Raw genomic sequence first — 19,089 nt, 5'->3', positions numbered from 1 at the left:
GTTCATTTACTTGTTATTTAACAATTATTCTAGGAACCACTAAAAAAGCAGTCAAAACAGACAAAACTCTTGCCCCCATGGAGGTGGTATCTCAATGGGCCATTCCATACAGCATATAAACAATACCTCATTATTTCAATAACTGCATATTCACGCTGTTGTAAGTATATGCTACAATTTACAGTCCTTTATGGATCGACATTCAGTTTGCTTTCCACTTTGCACATTCTTTTTTATGAACACTGGGCTTGCAGCATCCTCTTCTTTTATAAGCAAATATTTTGGCCAAACCCTGAAGAGCTGTTTAAAACATGTTCATCTACGTCAAGGTTGTATTTTGAAAATGCCTCATTCAATGACTTATTTTTCACTTATCAACATCTATACAATCACATCCAGGGAAGATATTCATTCTAGAATTGTTTAACTAAGTTAAGTTTCCAGTTGATTATTTGTAACAGTTTAGCAAATTACATTACAGTTTTTAACAGCCTATGAAGAAAGTAAATGTCGTAGTCAATCCATTTTTTTTTTCCTTGCAACTGTTAGGTGTGGTGTTAATTCTCCCAGCTGGTTTTCAGACAGCTTTAAAATTAACTTTGAAGTTTCTCTAACCCTAAAAAAAAAGGTCAATGATTGCTTTGCCAAGAAAAACAGGGCCCTTACTGAACAAGTCAGAATTCACTAAGTTCTTATAATTTCAAATGTAGACCTTCTGGACACTATGTATGTGTATATATGTGTGTATGCATACATGTGAGGGTGCATGTACATGTATGTAAGCTAACATTCATAGAAGGTCTATGATGCACTGCAGCTGAAGGAGTAATGCTGAACCACTGTTACATCAATCCATCTTACATAATAAATACATACCCAATACAAGAGTCCATGCTGACTTATAAAACAATAACCCCAACATTTCTTGAGCACCTAAAATGTGTGCCAGGTTCCGTGCTGTTTTAAGTGCACCTCTTACGCAAAATAACTCAATGAAGGATAGGAAAGCTGACTCTTAGAGCGGCTTAGATACTTTGCCACATTTATTCAACCTCTAAGCGACAGAGTTGAACGTCAGCATAGACAGCCTCTGCTTTAAAATCTCTATAAAGGGTATGACACTACTGTAACTTCTAAATACATCTGATAATGCCTGCTTATAATTATGAGATGGCATTTTATATCTATTACCACAGTATAAAACATCATGTAGGATTTATATAGATTAACTGATGCTTTTTGTAAATGTGGGATCCATGATTCAACCCACATCTATCTACTCCACAGCTGGGTATTCTTTTTGGTCACCTCAAGGTACCCCAGAATGAAACCATGGAGAAACTGTACTGCCCACTTTCTGCAAAGAGGCAGGGTTAAAAGTAGGAGCTCTGGAGGGCTACTGCCTAGATTCAAATCCGAGCACAGTCACATGGTAGCTGTGTGCACTGGACAAATCCCACTTCTGTTTATCTGTTTAGTGGGAATGATATTCTTGGTGTCTGAGTGTATTGAAGAGGAATAACAGTGTCTGGCTTATGTTTAGATACTCCATATAGCTTGCAACTATGGTTATCTGCCCATGTTCACTCCATAACAGAATTACAATCAGGTATGTTCTATTCCAGACTCAGGGCAGAGCCTGGAGTTCAAACATACCACATGTTGAGAAAAAAGGCCAACTATGAACCTTCATTAGGAGCTTAGAACAATGAAGACAAATTAAGAACAATGTTCAAATAAGGAACAAATGAAGTAATTGAGGAACTCCAAAACTACCATCCCAGAGCTCCTCAAGCAAAGGTCTCCAATAACCTCCTGCAGCCATGGAGCAATAACCAGTCCTGCAGACTGGAACCCATACAGCCTGATGTGAATACACTTTGCTCTGGAGGAAGCAGCTCTGCTCATGGCAGATAGGCCTGACTGCCAGAAGTTACATTTCCTGTGAGTGAGCAGGAAGCCATGGAAACTGGAGCCATGGGGTACTGGGGGCATCCCAGGTGAAATGAGGCTCTCACCACCTCAGAGGAGCCTTCTGCCCACAGATGAAGCATTCCAATGAAGGAGAGAAGGGGCAGCTGGTACACAGCTCGCAAGAAGGCCTGGGCACCCTACTATCCCCTCTCCCTGCACTGGGGACCACGAGAGGCTCAGGGCCAGTGGAGAAAAGCGGCTCTACAATAAGGCTCTGCATAAAAGGGCTTCCCATTTCAATTCATCTCCATTTTCTCCAGCTGAGCCCAGCTTTATGCAAACAACACTCTTTTTTTTTTTTTTTTTTTTGAGATGGAGTCTCTTCCTCTCGCCTAGGCTGGAGTGCACTGGCACGATCTCGGCTCACTGCAACCTCTGCCTCCCAGGTTCAAGCTATTCTCTCCTGCCTCAGCCTCCCTAGTAGCTGGGACAACAAGCATGCGCCACCACGCCCGGCTAATTTTTGTATTTTGCGTAGAGACGGGGTTTCACCATGTTGGGCAGGCTGGTCTCGAACTCCTGACCTCAAGTGATCCGCCCAACTCGGTCTCCCAAAGTACTGGGATTACAGGTGTGAGCCACCACGCCCGGCTGCAAACAACACTCTTAAGCTCAAAATGCAGGCTACTGGAAGGGTGGGAGTGAGCCAACAGTTCATTAAGTGGCAGCAGTTCAGGGAAGCGGGTACGGCGGGAACGGGAGGCAGCAAGGGGGAAGGGAACCTGGCTCTCAACCCATTGGAGCCAAAGTAAACTGTACTCCAAGGGACCCCCGCCCCAGGTGGAGCGAGCCTGCAGCTGATGGGCTGCCCGCGTCTGCTTGCACCTGCCCTGGCGCCGCAGCCAAGGCAGTCCCAGCGCGGGCCCTGCGCTCCGCGGCGCGGGCAGAGATGCTCGCCCAAGAAACATGGCTGGCTGGAGCCTCCGAGCTGCGAGCGCCGGGCGCGGGAGGGACGCGACCGCCAGCCCAGGAAGGCGGGAGGGGGGAACTTGAAAGCCCGGGCGGGCGGCAAGTGCAGCGCGTTCCAGCAGCTCCCCGGCGCCGCCACTTCCTCGCCTTCTCCTTCCTTCCCTTTCCTCCCTCTTTCCGTCTTCCCTCTTCCTCATTCCCGCCCAGCCTCCTTCCTCCCTTCCTAACCCCCTCCCCTCCCCTCTTCCTGCTGTCACTTCCAAACCCAAGGACAAAACCGTTACCTGAGGACCCCGGAGCGGCCCCGAGGTCCGCCTCGGTCACTGCCGGAGCCCAGGCGCGCGCTCAGTGGCCGCCCGCCTCATCCCCGCGCGTCTGAGCGGCCCGGCGGCAGCTGCTCCTTTTATGGGGCTCGCAGGCAGGAGGCTCGGCCAGGGTGTCCCCAGCCCGCTCGGGCGGCAGCAGCGTCAATGCGCGCTATTCACACTCTGGGCTGCGGCTGGTACCCCCCTACACACCCCCCAGGAGTGCGCGACTGCCTGCCCGCCCCCATCCACAGGGCCTTGGACAGGGGTGGGGGTGGCGGACAAACACGGCTTTCAGGGCACCCACTAGGGGAAGGGAGTCACATGGTTCTGGCCCTGGGTAGCCAGGGTAAGAGGGGCCCACCAAGAACTGCTACCACCTTAAAATGAATATGGAGGAGCCGATCAAACACTGGAGTGTGGGGTTGACTTCGAAATATGGCAGGAAGAAAGCCGAACCTTTCATTATCATAATCATCATCACTATTTTACTTACGATTATTATTAAATAGCATCTGCCATTTTATTAAGTGATAACTATGAGCCAAAAAATTCTCTTCTGGTACAGAACATTTTAAAAGCCTGTGTATCCTGGGTCCACCACCTGGCACTTCGGTTAATACAGACAGGATCACATCTTCCCTCTTCTCAGTGGAAACCTCTGCTGGCCCCATTCCATAGAAGAAAAGCTACCCACATCAGCTCTGCATTCAAGGGCCCTTACGTTTCTATCCTGGCCCTAGTCTCTAGCCTCAAATCTGACGCATCTCACCCTCAAGAAACCCCAGGAGGGCGTTAAGTATTTGTCTTTTTATTAAAGATCAGAAAGACAAAGCTTGGAGAGGTTAAGTAATTGCCAAAGGTCACTCAGCTAAGAAATGCTGGAGCAATGCTCCAGGTCAGTCCAAGTTCAAAGTCCTGGATCTTGGTCTCTCCATGCTACTGCTTTTAGTAAACTAAGGCCAAGAGGGCATCACACCCTTTTGAGTTCTGGATGATATCTCACCTCTTCATTGGCAAGAATAAAACTTGAAAGAAATTGGACTCCTTAGGCCAAGAAGAAAATCTCAGAGAGCCCTGTTTGAACCTGTCACCTCTGGGCAGCTCTTCCTTTTATTCATATACAATTTTGGTTTTAGTTTCAGGTGGACCACAGCAATAGTGATGGGAAATAATCAATTTGACTAAATTGGGATTGGCCCCCAGCATGCTCACATCACTACCTGGAATGGCAAGAAGAAATGGAATTCCCACAGCTAAGCACCATAGCTGATGCTTACAATCCCAGCAATCTGGGAGGCCAAGACAGGAGGATCATTTGAGCCCCCAAGTTTGTGACCAGCTTTTTTTTTTTTTTGAGACGGAGTCTCGCTGTGTCCCCCAGGCTGGAGTGCAGTGGCGCGATCTCCGCTCACTGCAAGCTTCGCCTCCCGGGTTCACGCCATTCTCCTGCCTCAGCCTCCCGAGTAGCTGGGACTACGGGCGCCCACTACCGTGTCTGGCTAATTTTTTGTATTTTTAGTAGAGATGGGGTTTCACCGTGGTCTCGATCTCCTGACCTTGTGATCCGCCCGCCTCGGCCTCCCAAAGTGCTGGGATTACAGGCGTGAGCCACCGCGCCCGGCCGTGACCAGCTTTGACAACAGAGGGAGACCCCGTGTCTACAAAAAACAAAAACAAACAAACAAAAAACCTAGCTGGGCATGTTGGCATGCACCTGTAGTCCCAGCAACTTGGGAGGCTGAAGTGAGAGGATTGCACGGGCCTAGGAGTCTGAGGCTGCACTGAGCTGTGATTGTGCCACTACACTCCAACCTGGGCAATACAGACCCTGTCTTTAAAAAAAAAAAAAATGGTAATGGAATCCCCAATGATAGGTTTGGCTCTGTGTCCCCACCCAAATCTCATCTGGAATTGTAATCCCCATGTGTCCAGGGAGGGACCTGTAACCCCCATGTGTGGAGGGAGAGAGGTAACTGGATCATGGGGGTGGTTTCTGCCATGCTGTTCTCATGATGGTGAGTTCTCAGGAGATCTAACAGTTTTGTAAGGAGCTCTTCTCCCTTTGCTTGCTTCTCTTTCCTGCTGACTTGTTAAGGTACCTGCTTCCCCTTCTGCCATGATTCTAAGTTTCCTGAGGACTCCCCAGCCATGAGGAACTGTGAGTCAATTAAACCACTTTCCTTTATAAATTACCCGGTCTCAGGGAAGTTTATAGCAGTGTGAAAATGGACTAACACACCCAAGAAGAAAGCCAAAAGCAATTATTTGTTACACTTCACATAATATTAGAATGATTTTTTCATGTGATTTACAGAAGCAGAAGACTATACAATCCACAAGAAGGCCTCTGAAACAGACCTTCCTTCCAACGTGTGGAAATGCATAAATGCATTAGCTAAGAGAGTGAGTAACATCACATTTACTCCTCTTTTTTTAAAGCAGACACAGAGGAGTAATTTGACATGAGAGGTTCCCCAAAGCAAAGCTGGTACAATTTCCCTATGTGGGGCTCATCAGAGGACTAGATAAGCCCGATGCTGATAAGAGGCAGAAAAGGAATGTGTAAGTTGTTAACTCCAAAGTGGGGGAGGCGTTGAGATATTCCTGTCAGAGTGAAAGTGATTTTCAATTTCAAATAATTATATTAGGTCATTCATTGTGTGGAATGGAGTGTCTAGTACACAGCATTCCTGCTGAGAGGGTTCTCGAAGGCTGAGTGTTAGGAGGCAGAAAGCCTGTAATTAGAAGCCCTGAAGCACCCACCCTCTCTGATGAAGAGGATTGGAGTACAGCCTGTCCAGGTAATAGGGCTCAGCTCAGGAGTGTGTGCGTGTGTGTGTGCGCCCGTTCCAATTTCCCAACATGAACATCTAATTATGCCAAATCTGATAAGCTTCAGGGGAGTGGGAAAATGAGAATTAAAAGCAAACAATGATTTAGAGAAAAAAGATATTTGAACCCATTTCCAAAAGAAGCTTGCATTTAATACAGGGGTAAAAGAGTGGCTTATCCTTTGAAGCAGCCAGCAAAATTCCTAACTACTCTCAGATTCTGAGCTACACAACTTCCTGGTTTCATTTGCACTCATGATAGATTCTCTTAGAAGCCCTCTCAAGACTATGGGTAAATGCCATTGGGGACAAGAAAATGAGGGCTTGGTGGTGATGTCACCATTCTTTTGTCTGTCTCCACTCATAGAGATGAAAATGGGTCTCCTTTGAGCAAATCTAGCTTTTCTTGGGGCCTTGATCCTATGAATTACTTTGGGAAGGGCCTGTGAAAACTGAAATTTGCATCTGCCTATAGAGGGAAGTTTAGGAAATCTAACTTAATTCATTCCATAGCCACTCTTGACATGACATATGAACCTTCAACATACCTCAACCAGATGCATGTGTTATGCCTTGGTTTAATTATGAGATGAATTCATAAGTTTTGTGTAATATACTGATTAACTTATGTCTCCTGTTCACAGATGGTAAACGTAACATTTCTCCAGGAGAGGGAATTACATGCTCCTGCAACTTGAGGTTTTTGCTGATCTGTTCAGTGTGGTAATACATCTAAGGGATGTTTAGTCCCCACTTCAAACATAAATAGCTATTCTTGATACTCAGATGAAAAAGAAAAAAAGATGCCTTAATTATAACTTCACTCAACTGCATTAATACCATTCTATTTAAAATAACAATACTGAGTTGTTGGATTTTTTTTTTTTGAGCCCCTGAAGATGGATGGAAAAATTGTCTGATTTAATCTATCAGCTATGCATGGTATAACAATATTAAGTCATATATTTGGAGTGTAAGTAGCTAGAGGCAGTTTCTACATCAAACTCACTTGGCCACCCAGAACTTATATTCTCTGTGGTAGGTATGAGTCTTGTCCTACATTTTGGTCATGTTTATTTATTTTTTAAGTGTAAACAGTATTGCCCTAACATCAAACAGAATGAATTCAGTTTGGTCTTGAAAAAATTTTATTGAATATAACATCCTTTTTCCTTTATTCACTCAACACATTTTTTTAAAGCACTTCGTATGTGCTGCATTGTTTTAGACGATGGAGATGTAACAATGAATAGACACGGTGATGATATACTTGTGCCTGACCAGAATCCTGACATCAATGTTGCAAGTATATATAGAGTGCACTATAATTATCAGCCCTAATAACAGTAGTGCAATGCGACATATTAATACAAATGAATGAATAAGCCTCATAAAGTTTTTCCCTGGTTTTAGGATATGCTATATATTTTTTCCACGGACTTACTAATTGTTTTTTTTAATGTGAGTAAGGTTACAAATTGACAGCAATGAACTATGTTTAGACCTTGGACTCTGGAGTCTGTCTGTCCTGATTGGGTATCCCCATGATCCATACTCACTTGCTCTGTGACCTTGAGCTAATTCTCAGTTTCACTAATTCTCATTATCTCCATTAGAAAATACAAATGAAGAAACTGAGACTACTTTCCTCGAGATAATGTTGTAAAATTTAAATGAGACAATATAGGCAAACCATTTGGACTACAGTAGTGTTGCTCACCCTTTTCTTCATTATTGCTCTAACCAATGAGCTTTTTTAGATTTTTTTTTCTCCTAATCAACCCCTGCTTTCCAATGATATTGTAATACACAGATATACTGTATATCTGTTTAGGTATTGTAGGTAGATCTGCACTTTCTACATAAAAAGGGTAAGCTTTGTTTCACCCCCTAAGAACCAGTGTTCACCTCCCTTAGGGGAGACATCACTTCCCTTTGAGAAGGCATGGCCAAGAGTCACTTTGGACACTATGTGATATAGAGTCATGCAGTGCTTGCTGAATCTTAGCAAATATAACAGTAATAATCTCCAAAATAAATAATACGCTTCTATATCCCTAGACTAGAGAAGGTCTGAGTAAAGTCTGGTAAAAGATGACAAGAGGCACATCAGCTCTGACACCCAGGAAACCAAAGCCTGAATTCAACAACAAAGAGTCTGTTGGAGGCTGGGGTTGTGCATGAACCAAGAAGACATTCTTATTTTCTTACCAATGGGGAAAAGACAAGACGCCAAGCATTAGGGCGCTGGATAAGGGTGATCACATCTCTTAAGGAGTCAGCTAAGATTACCCATCATTTACACATGCAAAGAAGCAGCAACACAACATCAAAGTGCTCCAGAATAGATACTTCTAGGCACAGTTCATTTTGCCTGAAAAATCTCCTTTCTACCCCTCTGTCCATCCAAGTCTCATCCCTACATCAAACACACTAAAGGTCCCCCTTCCTTCATGAAATCTTTCTAGCACAAAGGACCCTCAGTCATCAGACAACCCTGAATTAAACTGAAGGGCATTCTACAGAATAACCAGAACATTTCTTCAAAAGTGTCAACATCATGAAAGAAAAGGCAAGGCTAAGGAACTGTCTCCACTGGAGACATAACAAAGATATGCAAGGTGAGACACTGGATTGGATCCTGCAACACAAAAAGGACATGAGTGGAGGGGAAAATGGTGAACTCCAAATAGTCATGGTTTAGGTAATAGTACTGTACGTGTTAATAGTACATGGTTTAGTTAATAGCCAATGTCAATTTCCTGATTTTGATCACGATACCATGGTTATGTAAGATGTCAACATTAGGGAAAGCTGAGAGGAGAATAAATGGGAATGCTCCATACAATTTTTGCAACTTTTCTCCAAGTCTAAATTATTGCAAAATTAAAAGTTTTTTTTTAAAATGGTGATTTACTCATTCAATTTTTTCAACAAATGTATTTTAAAGGCCTACCCATGCTAGGCCCTTCCAGAGGCTTGGGAATCAGCTATGAACAAAACAAGACAATCATCGCTAATATCATGGTTAACATAGTATTCTAGGAATTCCTTTCTGCCTCAGAATAGCTATGAGGCCATGCCTTGTAAGTCTTATCCTGTCTACTACTGCCATGTCAAATTCATCTGCTCTTGTCATATCTCCTCACATTAGGGACAGGGAATGGCTCCTGTTCTCTGCCTTTCACTCATGGGAGTGGATGGGGAGGTGAGCTCCTATGTCCACTGCCTGGTATGTAGCACATACCTAGAACACTGCTTGAACATAGTAGATCTTTGATAGGTGAGAGGAGGTTAAATTTAAAAAATTTAAAAAAATATGAACACCCAGCCTGGTGCGGTGGCTCATACCTGTAATCCCAGCACTTTGCAAGGCCAAGGCTGCAGGAGCGCTTGAGCCAAGTCAAGACCAGGCTGGGCAACAAAGTGAGACTACCTCGCTAAAAAATATTTTAAAAATTGCCAGGCATAGTGATGCGTGCTTGTAGTCCCAGCTACTTGGGAGGTTGAGGCAGGAAAATCGTTTGAGCCCACAGGTTGAGGCTACAGTAAGCCATATTCATGCCACTGCACTCTAGCCTGGGTGACAGAGCAAGACCCTGTCTCAAAACAAAACAAACAAACAAACAAACAAAAAACCAAACGCCCTTGATACAGAGCCTGGTGAAAACAGGCATTCACTTAACATGTTTCTTGCCTAGAATATAAGAATGATCAGCTGTTGGTCTCTGCAGACTCTCAAATGTTATAATTTTATATGTCATACTTGATTCTTTGACAAACAAGAATGTATGTGTGTTTGTGTGTGTGTGATAGGGAGAGATTGTATGAGAGAGAGTTAGTGAATTAGTTTGGAAGTAGTGGAACGGAGAGATAGAGGCCTGAACTAGTACATCCCAATGGACCTTAACACTTCAAGACATAAGCTGGTACTTAAAAGACTGCATCTTCTCACTTTGAAAGACAAGAATGATCATCAAAAGAGAAACACCAAGAAATCTTTGATGTACTTTTCCACACATTAGCTACTTACACAAATTAAAATTAAAAACCAAATTTGTCATATGGCTTTAAAAATGCAACATGCTTTTGTCACTTAGACTAGAATTACATTTTTCTTAGAAATACCTCCCTGCTGGTCCCCCTGCCCTGAACCACCTGAGACATTTACTCACTACATATAGTGATGTCACTAATTTCAAGATCAGTTCTGTAATGTATTTCATAAGTTTGGTCCACTTTCAGAGTTCTTATTATCAGTGAATGCCATCTGCATCCATCTCATTTTAAAAGCCAAAGCCTGAGAAATCATCCTGGAAAACTCTCTTCACTTTGTGTCTAAATTCTGACAATTATTCTCCTAAATATATTTCATGAGTTCACTACAATTTCTCCTGCCAATGTTCTCATCCACCATGATTTTTTGCCTAGACTACTATAATAGCTTTCAAGCTGGCTTCCCTACCTATAATCCACACTATTCACAGAAGGCAGATAGATCTTTTTAAAAAGTAAAAACCAACACGAAGTAAATCTGATTATGTCATTCCCCAGCTTGAGTCTCCAAAGAACAAGATCCTTAATATGACCTAAAAGGACATGTCCTTTTATGGTCTGGTCTCTGCCAACCTCTGCAGCATCATCTCTCAGATTCCAGACTCTTTCTGCTCAATCCGCACTGGCCTTTGTTCACTGCTTCAAAACATTCCATGCTCTGACCACCTGGGAAAGGCTCTCTACCAAAGTACCCTTCCTTCCCCCTGTTTATTCTTTGTGTGTCAACTTGAACAGCAACTTATCAGAAGAACTTTCCAACAAATCCCCATACTCAGTGTGTTGTTGACCTCCAAGGTGGACACTAATGAGCCCCATTTCCTGGTATTCTGACTCTTGTGTATTGTCTTTCCACAGTGAACAAACCTAGTCTGGATGACTAATAGAATATAGGAGAAGTGACAGTATGTTACCCTTAGAATTAGGTTATAAGACACTATTCCTTCCACCTTGGTTCTGTGCATTCTGTCTGTCTTCCTCTTGGAGTATCTGCTTTGGGGGAAGCCAGCTACCACGTGGTAAGAGTCACACATAGTGAGGAACTAAAGCCTCCTGTCAACAGCCATGTAAGTGATAGTCAAAGTCCATCCTTCAGCCCCAGCTGTGTTTTCAGATGACTGTATCCCTGCCCAACAGATAACTGTATCCTCATGAGAGTTCTTGAGCCAAGACCACCCAGCTATACCACTCCTGGATTCCTGACCCTCAGAAACTGTATGAGATCATTACAGTATATCATTTTAGCTTTCTCAGTAAGAAATTACCCTAAAACTTAGCAATAGATAATGAACATGCTTGGTTAGATGTCTCTGTCATATCCTCTCATGGAATCTTGTTCCTTTTGCATATCTCACTTGGTAATTACATATTTGTTGAACTAAATCGATCAGTGTCAGTCTCCTCATCAGTTTTGTCTCCTAATCTCACCACAGTATTTCCAGAACTTTGTGACAGGCAAAAAGTAGGCCCTCAAAAACATTAGGTGGGTGAATTAATTGTCCTAGCAATACAACTGGAAGACTTCCCTTCAATAACTTAATTGCTCTGCTAAATTTGCTTTTGGTAGGGAGTTAACACGTAATGTGAGCCCTAAAATCAGTCAGTAATTAATAGAAGATAACCATGTAGAGAGGTCCCCCAACCACGGCCTCATCCACCATCAGTTTCACTCTGCAGTATGCCTTCAATAGGGAGATAAACTGCCTTCCACCCACGAGTCAATTAATAACAATAAAATAGGATCTGATCCAGGTCTGTCCAGACTGCAGTCTCTCTACTGTCACTGTCTTACAGATCTATGAGTCCAGAGCACCAACAGGCTTTCTCACCCTTGAAGGATAATTATCATCATTCTCATGTTAAGTACAATGTCCTGCTTTATTAATAGACATAGATGCTATCAATACCCAATCAGGAGTCCAAGTGTCCCCATCTGTGTCTAAATGTTTCCATTTTTTGATTGCTTGATTTTTATTTCTCATGGATGACAGACACTCTACTGGCCTCGCCTCTGGAACATTATGACTATTGGTTGCAAGTGGAAAGAATTACTAAGCAAAATACAGCCAGTAGTACCACGAAGAGAGCAGAAGGCCATCAGCACACAATGTTTATTCAAAACTGATGACAGCTGAGGCAAGAGGATCACTTGAGACTACGAACTTGAGACCAGCCTGGGCAACATAGCACAACCCTGTCTCTTTATTAGAAAAAAACAAAACAAAACAAAAACAAAAAAACAGCTGACAGTAGATCCTATTATCTTCTTACATCATTCTCTCTCATTCATTTCCTCAAATTCAGGTATTATGGTAGAGAAAAGCTAAGTTTAACTTCCAAGAAACCCATGAGTTTCAGCCAACACTTCCAATGGGTTGGTTGATTTTCAAATGTGGTGCATGCTAAAAACACACACACACAAAAATACCCTGCAGATTTGGGATCCCATCCTGATCTACTGAGTCAGAATTTTCAGAGGAGGAGCCTGGCAATCTACAATTTTAACCACTAACTAAAAAACTAGATTATATACATAAAAGTTCATACATCACCTAAAACCATTTCCGTTATAATGAGCTACAAATCCAAATATTTGTTGTAAGTCAAATGACAGAAAACTGAGGAAAACTACAAACCTTCTAAAGCAAAAAACTTAAGTAATTTCATTCTCAAGTATACTCCTCTGCTAGATTAGGCTTCTCATAAAGGAACCAAAGGGCCAAATTATACATACTGCACACGTGACAGCTCAAAGTCCTTTTCACAATAGGTGAAGTTAAAAAAAAAGGTTTTACAACAACAAAGAAGACAACAGAATTCTTCTTGGAGTCCATTTTCCTCAGTGAACTCACAAATAAAAAACTGACTTTAGTATCTCTTTAAGAATATCCCTTTCAGAAGCTGAGCATCTAAGAAAAATTACCAGAAAGGTTATTTTCTCATGTCAGTTATTCATTATATTAAAAAACAGTACTTTCAAAATTAGAGGATTAAATAATCCTAACAGTTTTCTTAGCCAGTCTTTCTCATCCTTCATGGGTCATGAAGAAGAAGAAGGTTTTGACCGCAACTCTCAAACTACTTTTAAATCAATCTGTCTGAAAATTTGAGGGACACTTCCACATGATTGAATGAAGTCCATAATATTTTCAGTTTCCAAAATACTAATCATAACTTGAAAATACTTATCTACATATTTTTAAATTTTTAAATTTACTTTTACTTGTTTTTCTTTGCTCTCTGTTGAAATAGATTTATCTCTAATATTCTAACATTCATACAGTGCTTACTGTGTGCCAGGGACTACACTATGTGATTTCATCCCCTACTTCTTTTCATCAGCCAACACTCCTACAAAGTAGGGATCGTTATTCCCTTATTATAGATCAGAAAGTGGAAGGCCAGAGAGCCTACAAAACTCGTCTAAGTTCTCTTGGCTCACGGGTGACAAACCAGGATTTAAAACACGTCTGGGCCTGGCATGGTGGCTCACGCCTGTAATTCTAGCACTATGGGAGGCCAGCAGGAAGATCCCTTGAGCTGAAGAGTTTGACACAAGCCTGAGCAACACAGTAAGACTCTATTTTGTATAAAATATACAAAAAGCTAGCCAGGTACTGTGGCACGCAACTGTAGTCCCAGCTATTCGGGAGGATGAGGTGGGAGGATCATCTGAGCCCGGGAGGTCGTGGCTACAGTGAGCCAAGATTGTACCACTACACTCCAGCCTGGGCAAAAGAGTGAGATCTTGCCTCAAAAAAAAAAAAAAAACACACACACACACACACATCTGACTTCAAAGCTTGTTTGTTCAGCAAAATACAAAACTCCATATATATAGGATAAAATATTTAACATCTTCCCACTGTGACATTAAAAATACTATTTTAAGAGAACTATATAGGGGATTCCCTGGTACATATCAGTGTTGATTTTTCTATCACTTTAGTGAAAGTATCACATTATTGCTACTAAATTAGCCTGTTTTGAATTAAAAGCATCCATTATGATGGTGCACTGAAAAATGTACTCCTTATAACTGGATCGTTTGTAATACAAAGGATAAATGCTTGAGGGGATGGATACCCGATTTTTCATAATGTGATTATGATGCATTGCATGTCCATGTACCCCATAAATATGTATACCAACTACGGACCCACAAAAATTTAAGATAAAATTTTTAAGGAATTTTTGAAAATGTACCCATCACCTTTTCTATCCTTTAATAAGGAGACACTATAACTACTAGAACAAATTCTAAAGATAGTTCTAGATTCTAAAGGAACTGGTCATCTGCAATTAATTTAATGACACTGGAGGAAATGTAAACTGTTTCCTGCTCCTCCCACCCCCTCCCCCTCCAGATAGGAAAAGAGGGACATAGGAAAGAAACAGCTCTGCAAAGGATAAAGAAAAGTCACCAAGTGAAACTCATCTGGTACAGTCACAGTGATGAGGCAGGCCAATGTGGGTGGGTTTTCTACTATGGTACCCACCACAAACAACAAAAGATATGTGGCAAAATCTCCAAACACTGGGAAGTCTGGGAGGAAGACTGCTCAGTGATTAGTCCAGATGGGAACTACTACATTGGCTAATTTGAGCATCAGAGAAAGTGATCCATAAATTTTTGCATGAGCACAAATGAAGCCCACTTTTTGAAAATGGTTGTGCCGGTAGATCCTTCCTTCAGTAATTCTTAGGGACACAAAACAATATGTATGGCAGATATATAGGGAATAAATAAAAACAAGCTGTCCAAGGCACTTAGACAGTGTTACACCTGGTACTTTCCCTGTTTCTCTAATGGACTCTGTACCTGAGGTTTTTGTCAAGACTTTGTACCTCCAGGTAGAAAAAGCTTTTATAGATCTTCAAACACTGCTAGGAAAACTTGGAAATAAGACAGCAATCTTTTTCTATCAATAAATCTTCCCTATTTGGCAGAGCTATGAGTTATTTATAGAAGAAAGATCATTTGATTAAAGTATTTTGAGAGCTTTTGTTTCCCTTCTTTTGTTGTATTTTCTCCCTCACCCTTAGCAACGGGACACTCAATCTATGGCTGGGGCAAATGGTACTAAGAACTCTAGCAGGACTAAGGAAGGGATTATTTGCAAAGGCTTAAGCCTTAAGAAACGAAACCCACCACCCAGAAAAATCTAAACATAAGAAGCAAAATTCAAGGAGGTGCTTAACTTGAACTCAAATGATCCTAAAGTATTCAGAAACAAGCTTAGGGGGTCTACGAACCCCCTGAAAATACATGAGACAGATTAAGTATGAAGTTCTGGTTTCTTCTAGAAAAGGCTCAGAATCTTGAGATGCACAAGCTGAAAAGGAGTTTTAGAAATAATTTACATCAACTCTCATTTTATACATGAGAAAACTAAGACATACAGATGTGATATTTACCACTTCACTGAAAGAAAATCAAATGAGTTTCTCACTTCTTAAATTAATCCATCACTTTATAAAACTTTATTAGCAAGTTGAGACAGAGTCAAACTGCAACTGGGCAGAAATACGCAACTCAACTCTAACAAACCAGTAATTCACATGAATTTAACATACAGTAGTTCCCCCAATCCAGTTTCACTTTCTATGGTTTCAGATACTCTCGTTCAACCAAAGTTTGAAAATAGATGCTTATGGTACAATAAGATATTTTTTGAGAGAGACCATATTCACTACATGTATTTATTCACAATAAATTTAATTACAGTATATCATTATAATTGCTCTATTTTATTAATAGTTGCTAATCTCTTACTGTCCCTAATTTATAAATTTAACTGTGTCATAGGTATGTATGTATAGGAATACAGAGTATATATAGGTTTATGTACTATCCACAGTTTCAGGCATCCACTGGGAGTCCTGGAATGTATCCCCTGAGGATAAGAAGGGGACTACTGTATTTTCTAGATAACAAAATAATAAAACTTACCATGTTTTATCAAATCTGAGGCAACAATTATAGCTTATGAAGCAACAAGGCAGAAAACATACTGGCAATTAAGTTACAGAATGTCACTCATTATAGAATGCATTTTGATTTCTGAAATGTTAAAATGTAGAACACTATGCATCTTAGAATTGATAAATATGGTATTGTAAAAAAGTAATTACTTATAGGACCCTTGGTTTGTTTTATTATGCTTTGTTCTTTGCTGTGTTTTTTGTTTTTGTTTTTTAGAGACAGGGTCTTTCTCTGTTTCCCAGGCTATATAGCTCACTGCAGTCTTGAACTTTTGGGTTCAAGCAATCCTCTCATCTCAGCCTTCTGGGCAGGTGGGATTACAAGTGCAAGCCAATTTGCCAGACTGATTTATGACTCTTGAAAGAACACAATATGGTAAACTTCTTTTTGTAATAATTAACAGGTAAGAAAGAACCCGTGGAACATCTCATAAATTAAAAGCCCTTTTTGCAACACATTTGAGACCAGTAAACGATGAGTTAATTCTTGCACAAAGCAAGAAATCATATAAAATTATTCATACATATTTAAAGCATTTTATTTTAACACACACAGTGTTCATTCTTGCATCCATCTTTTAAAGTAGACTGAGAACTTTTTTTGAACCTAAGTTCCCTGTTTGGGATTCTGTAGTATCTTTCATGATATAAACCATACTTATAATTCAGTGTCTATGATTTCTAATTTGGGCTTATTTGAAACAGAGTGATAATGTAAAGATACTTGCAAACCAATTTGAGTGCTTTAGATTTTTTATGACTTCCCTTTATATTTTACAGTCTTTACGTACACCTAATTTAACAGCAATTTTTAAGCAACAGACCTTTATGAAGCCATCCTAATGCATTCCAACAAATTTTCAGGGAAATATCAGCTTTCCCTCCCCACTTACATTTCATTGGTTTACATAATATTTAATTAAATTATATTGTTAGAGCAACATGATATAAGCAGGTTTGAGAACAAACAACAGACTATTGGACAGCTTGCAACTCACAGTGGGAACATCAGTATGCAACTGAACACCAGCTTTCAAGGTGACACTCAATGATTCTTGCCTCCAGGTGTTCAAGCTCCAATGTAGTTAGTCCCCCTCCCACATGAAGAGAGCTGGCCTGATGTTGCAGAAATGATGGAATGTGATTCCTGAAGTGAGGTCATAAAAGACATGAAAACTTCCAACTTGCTCTGTCTTTGGTCTTTTGATCTAGGGATGCTGCCTGCCATGCCATGAGATCCCTCAAACAACCCTAGTGAGAAGTCCACATAGCTTCCTGCCAAAACCCAGTGTGAACTGACCAGATATTCCGGTGAGACACCTTGAGAGTGGATCAAACAGTCAAATCAGACCAACCTGGATATGAACCCAGACTCAGCCACTTAGTAGCAGAGTAACCTTACCCAAGGTCACTCTGCTCTCTAAGATTCAATGTTCTCGTCAGTAAAATGGGTTGATAACGATGGTGCTGACTCATTAGGGTAGTTACCAGGAGTTGTTACAAATTCAAGACAAATATTGCTGGCAATTGATAGTTATTGAGTGCTTACTTTTATGAGACCACTATGTCAAGCCTTTATATTCATATTCATTATTATCATGGTCATAAGCCCTTCTCTTCTCATTTACTAAAGTAGATAATGGTGCCTGGCACATGGAAAATACTTAATAAATGTGGCTTCCAGCAACAGCACAGGTAACGACATTTAGGCTTTCATGCAACTGGAAACTGGGCTCCTAGGGAACAAGATGCAGATCTCCAGTAGCTAAAAGGGCCACTGGAGCTCCTGCATTTACGCTTTCCCATTGTTTCACTCTATCCAAAGCCGCCCTCCTGACTAGGTCGGGAAAAACCAACTGGAACGGAGTGCAGGGCTGGCAAGTGACCTCATGAAGCCGGGACCAGCTCCCCTGCCTTAGACAAGGCTTCAAAAATGGATAACAAATCGTCTAAGAAAAAAACAAACAGCAGAACAAATCTATTTTAAAGATTCTTTCCTTCCTTTTACAATTACAATGTGCTTCACGAATGCCCTGATTTGAATATTTCCACTGCCATCTTCTGCCCCTGTTTTTGGCCTTCTTCCACATCTAATTCTGATTTTTCTTGTTTGCTGAATAGATGTAGCCAAGGCAAAGAGACAATTAGATGGCATAAGAATGAATGAGATCTTTAAAAGAGATAGCTTATAAATAACTCACCGCAGAAATCTTGAAATAACTGTGGACAAAGAATTGTCATCCAATTTACAATAGTAACAACATGAAGACCAAAAATAAATAAATAAATAACTAAAAATAGTAGGCCATGCAGTGGCTATTCCTGAATCCCCTGGGAAATTAAACATAGGCATAGCCTCATCTCATGTTCAATAGCAACCGAAAGATTTATTTGTGTGTATTTCGATGTCCTAACAGTACTCTAACCTGCAGCTAGGGTCTCTAGCAGAGGGACTAGTTGTCAAAAGTGCTCTTAAATGACATTACTAATTTTTTTCTCATCATTAAATGCCTGTGTGAGAGTAAGTTTACTGGCCCCATACTGCCAACCAGCTCATCAATGGCAGAAACACAGTACGCTTCCAAAGGCTGTAGACCAAGTGAGGTGACAACTTAAGAGATGAGCCAGTAGGGGCTGCATCTCCTGAATACTGCTACCCAGAGGACATTAAAACAATTGACCTTCAGTCAAGGTCAGCTGAACTGCTGAGATACCGTGACAATTATTTCATTCTTTCCAAACCTGGATACCACCAATAGGCTCCAAAACAAGCCTGCAAGCACTTCTGCATACACACGGGTGCACACACACATATACGTGCACAAACAGTTCATTAAAAGGTGAAACACATCTCTAGTGACAGCTGAGCAACAGGAAAAAGGCGCATGATTTAAGACATCTTTTTCCATTCCCTTTTCTTCAGTATCAGATGCTGTAGCTTATGTCAGGTGCAGGCTAACTCCAATAGAAAATATTTTTATCAATAGTCTATCATATTCCTTACTGTTAATCCACAATATATAGCCAAA

At 41.2% G+C, this 19,089-nt stretch overlaps 1 protein-coding gene across 25 annotated transcripts in view; it reads right to left on the bottom strand.

The window, feature by feature from the left end:
• The window catches only part of MAGI1 (membrane associated guanylate kinase, WW and PDZ domain containing 1), a 677,304-nt gene that overhangs the window by 187,109 nt on the left and 471,106 nt on the right, over positions 1-19,089 (bottom strand). Inside the window, exon 1 of one of the 25 annotated variants that reach the window (XM_017955315.3) lies at positions 3,168-4,528. The exons of the other annotated variants lie outside the window; for them this stretch is intronic. The gene's annotated coding sequence lies outside the window, so the exon portion shown is untranslated. Of the gene's footprint in view, positions 1-3,167; positions 4,529-19,089 lie in introns of those variants that run through there. 25 annotated transcript variants of the gene reach the window in all.

This window comes from Papio anubis, chromosome 2 (assembly GCF_008728515.1).
Source record: "Papio anubis isolate 15944 chromosome 2, Panubis1.0, whole genome shotgun sequence".
NCBI lineage: Eukaryota > Metazoa > Chordata > Mammalia > Primates > Cercopithecidae > Papio > Papio anubis.
Note: the sequence above shows the minus strand (reverse complement) of the source record. Positions and strands in the feature narration are given on the sequence as shown.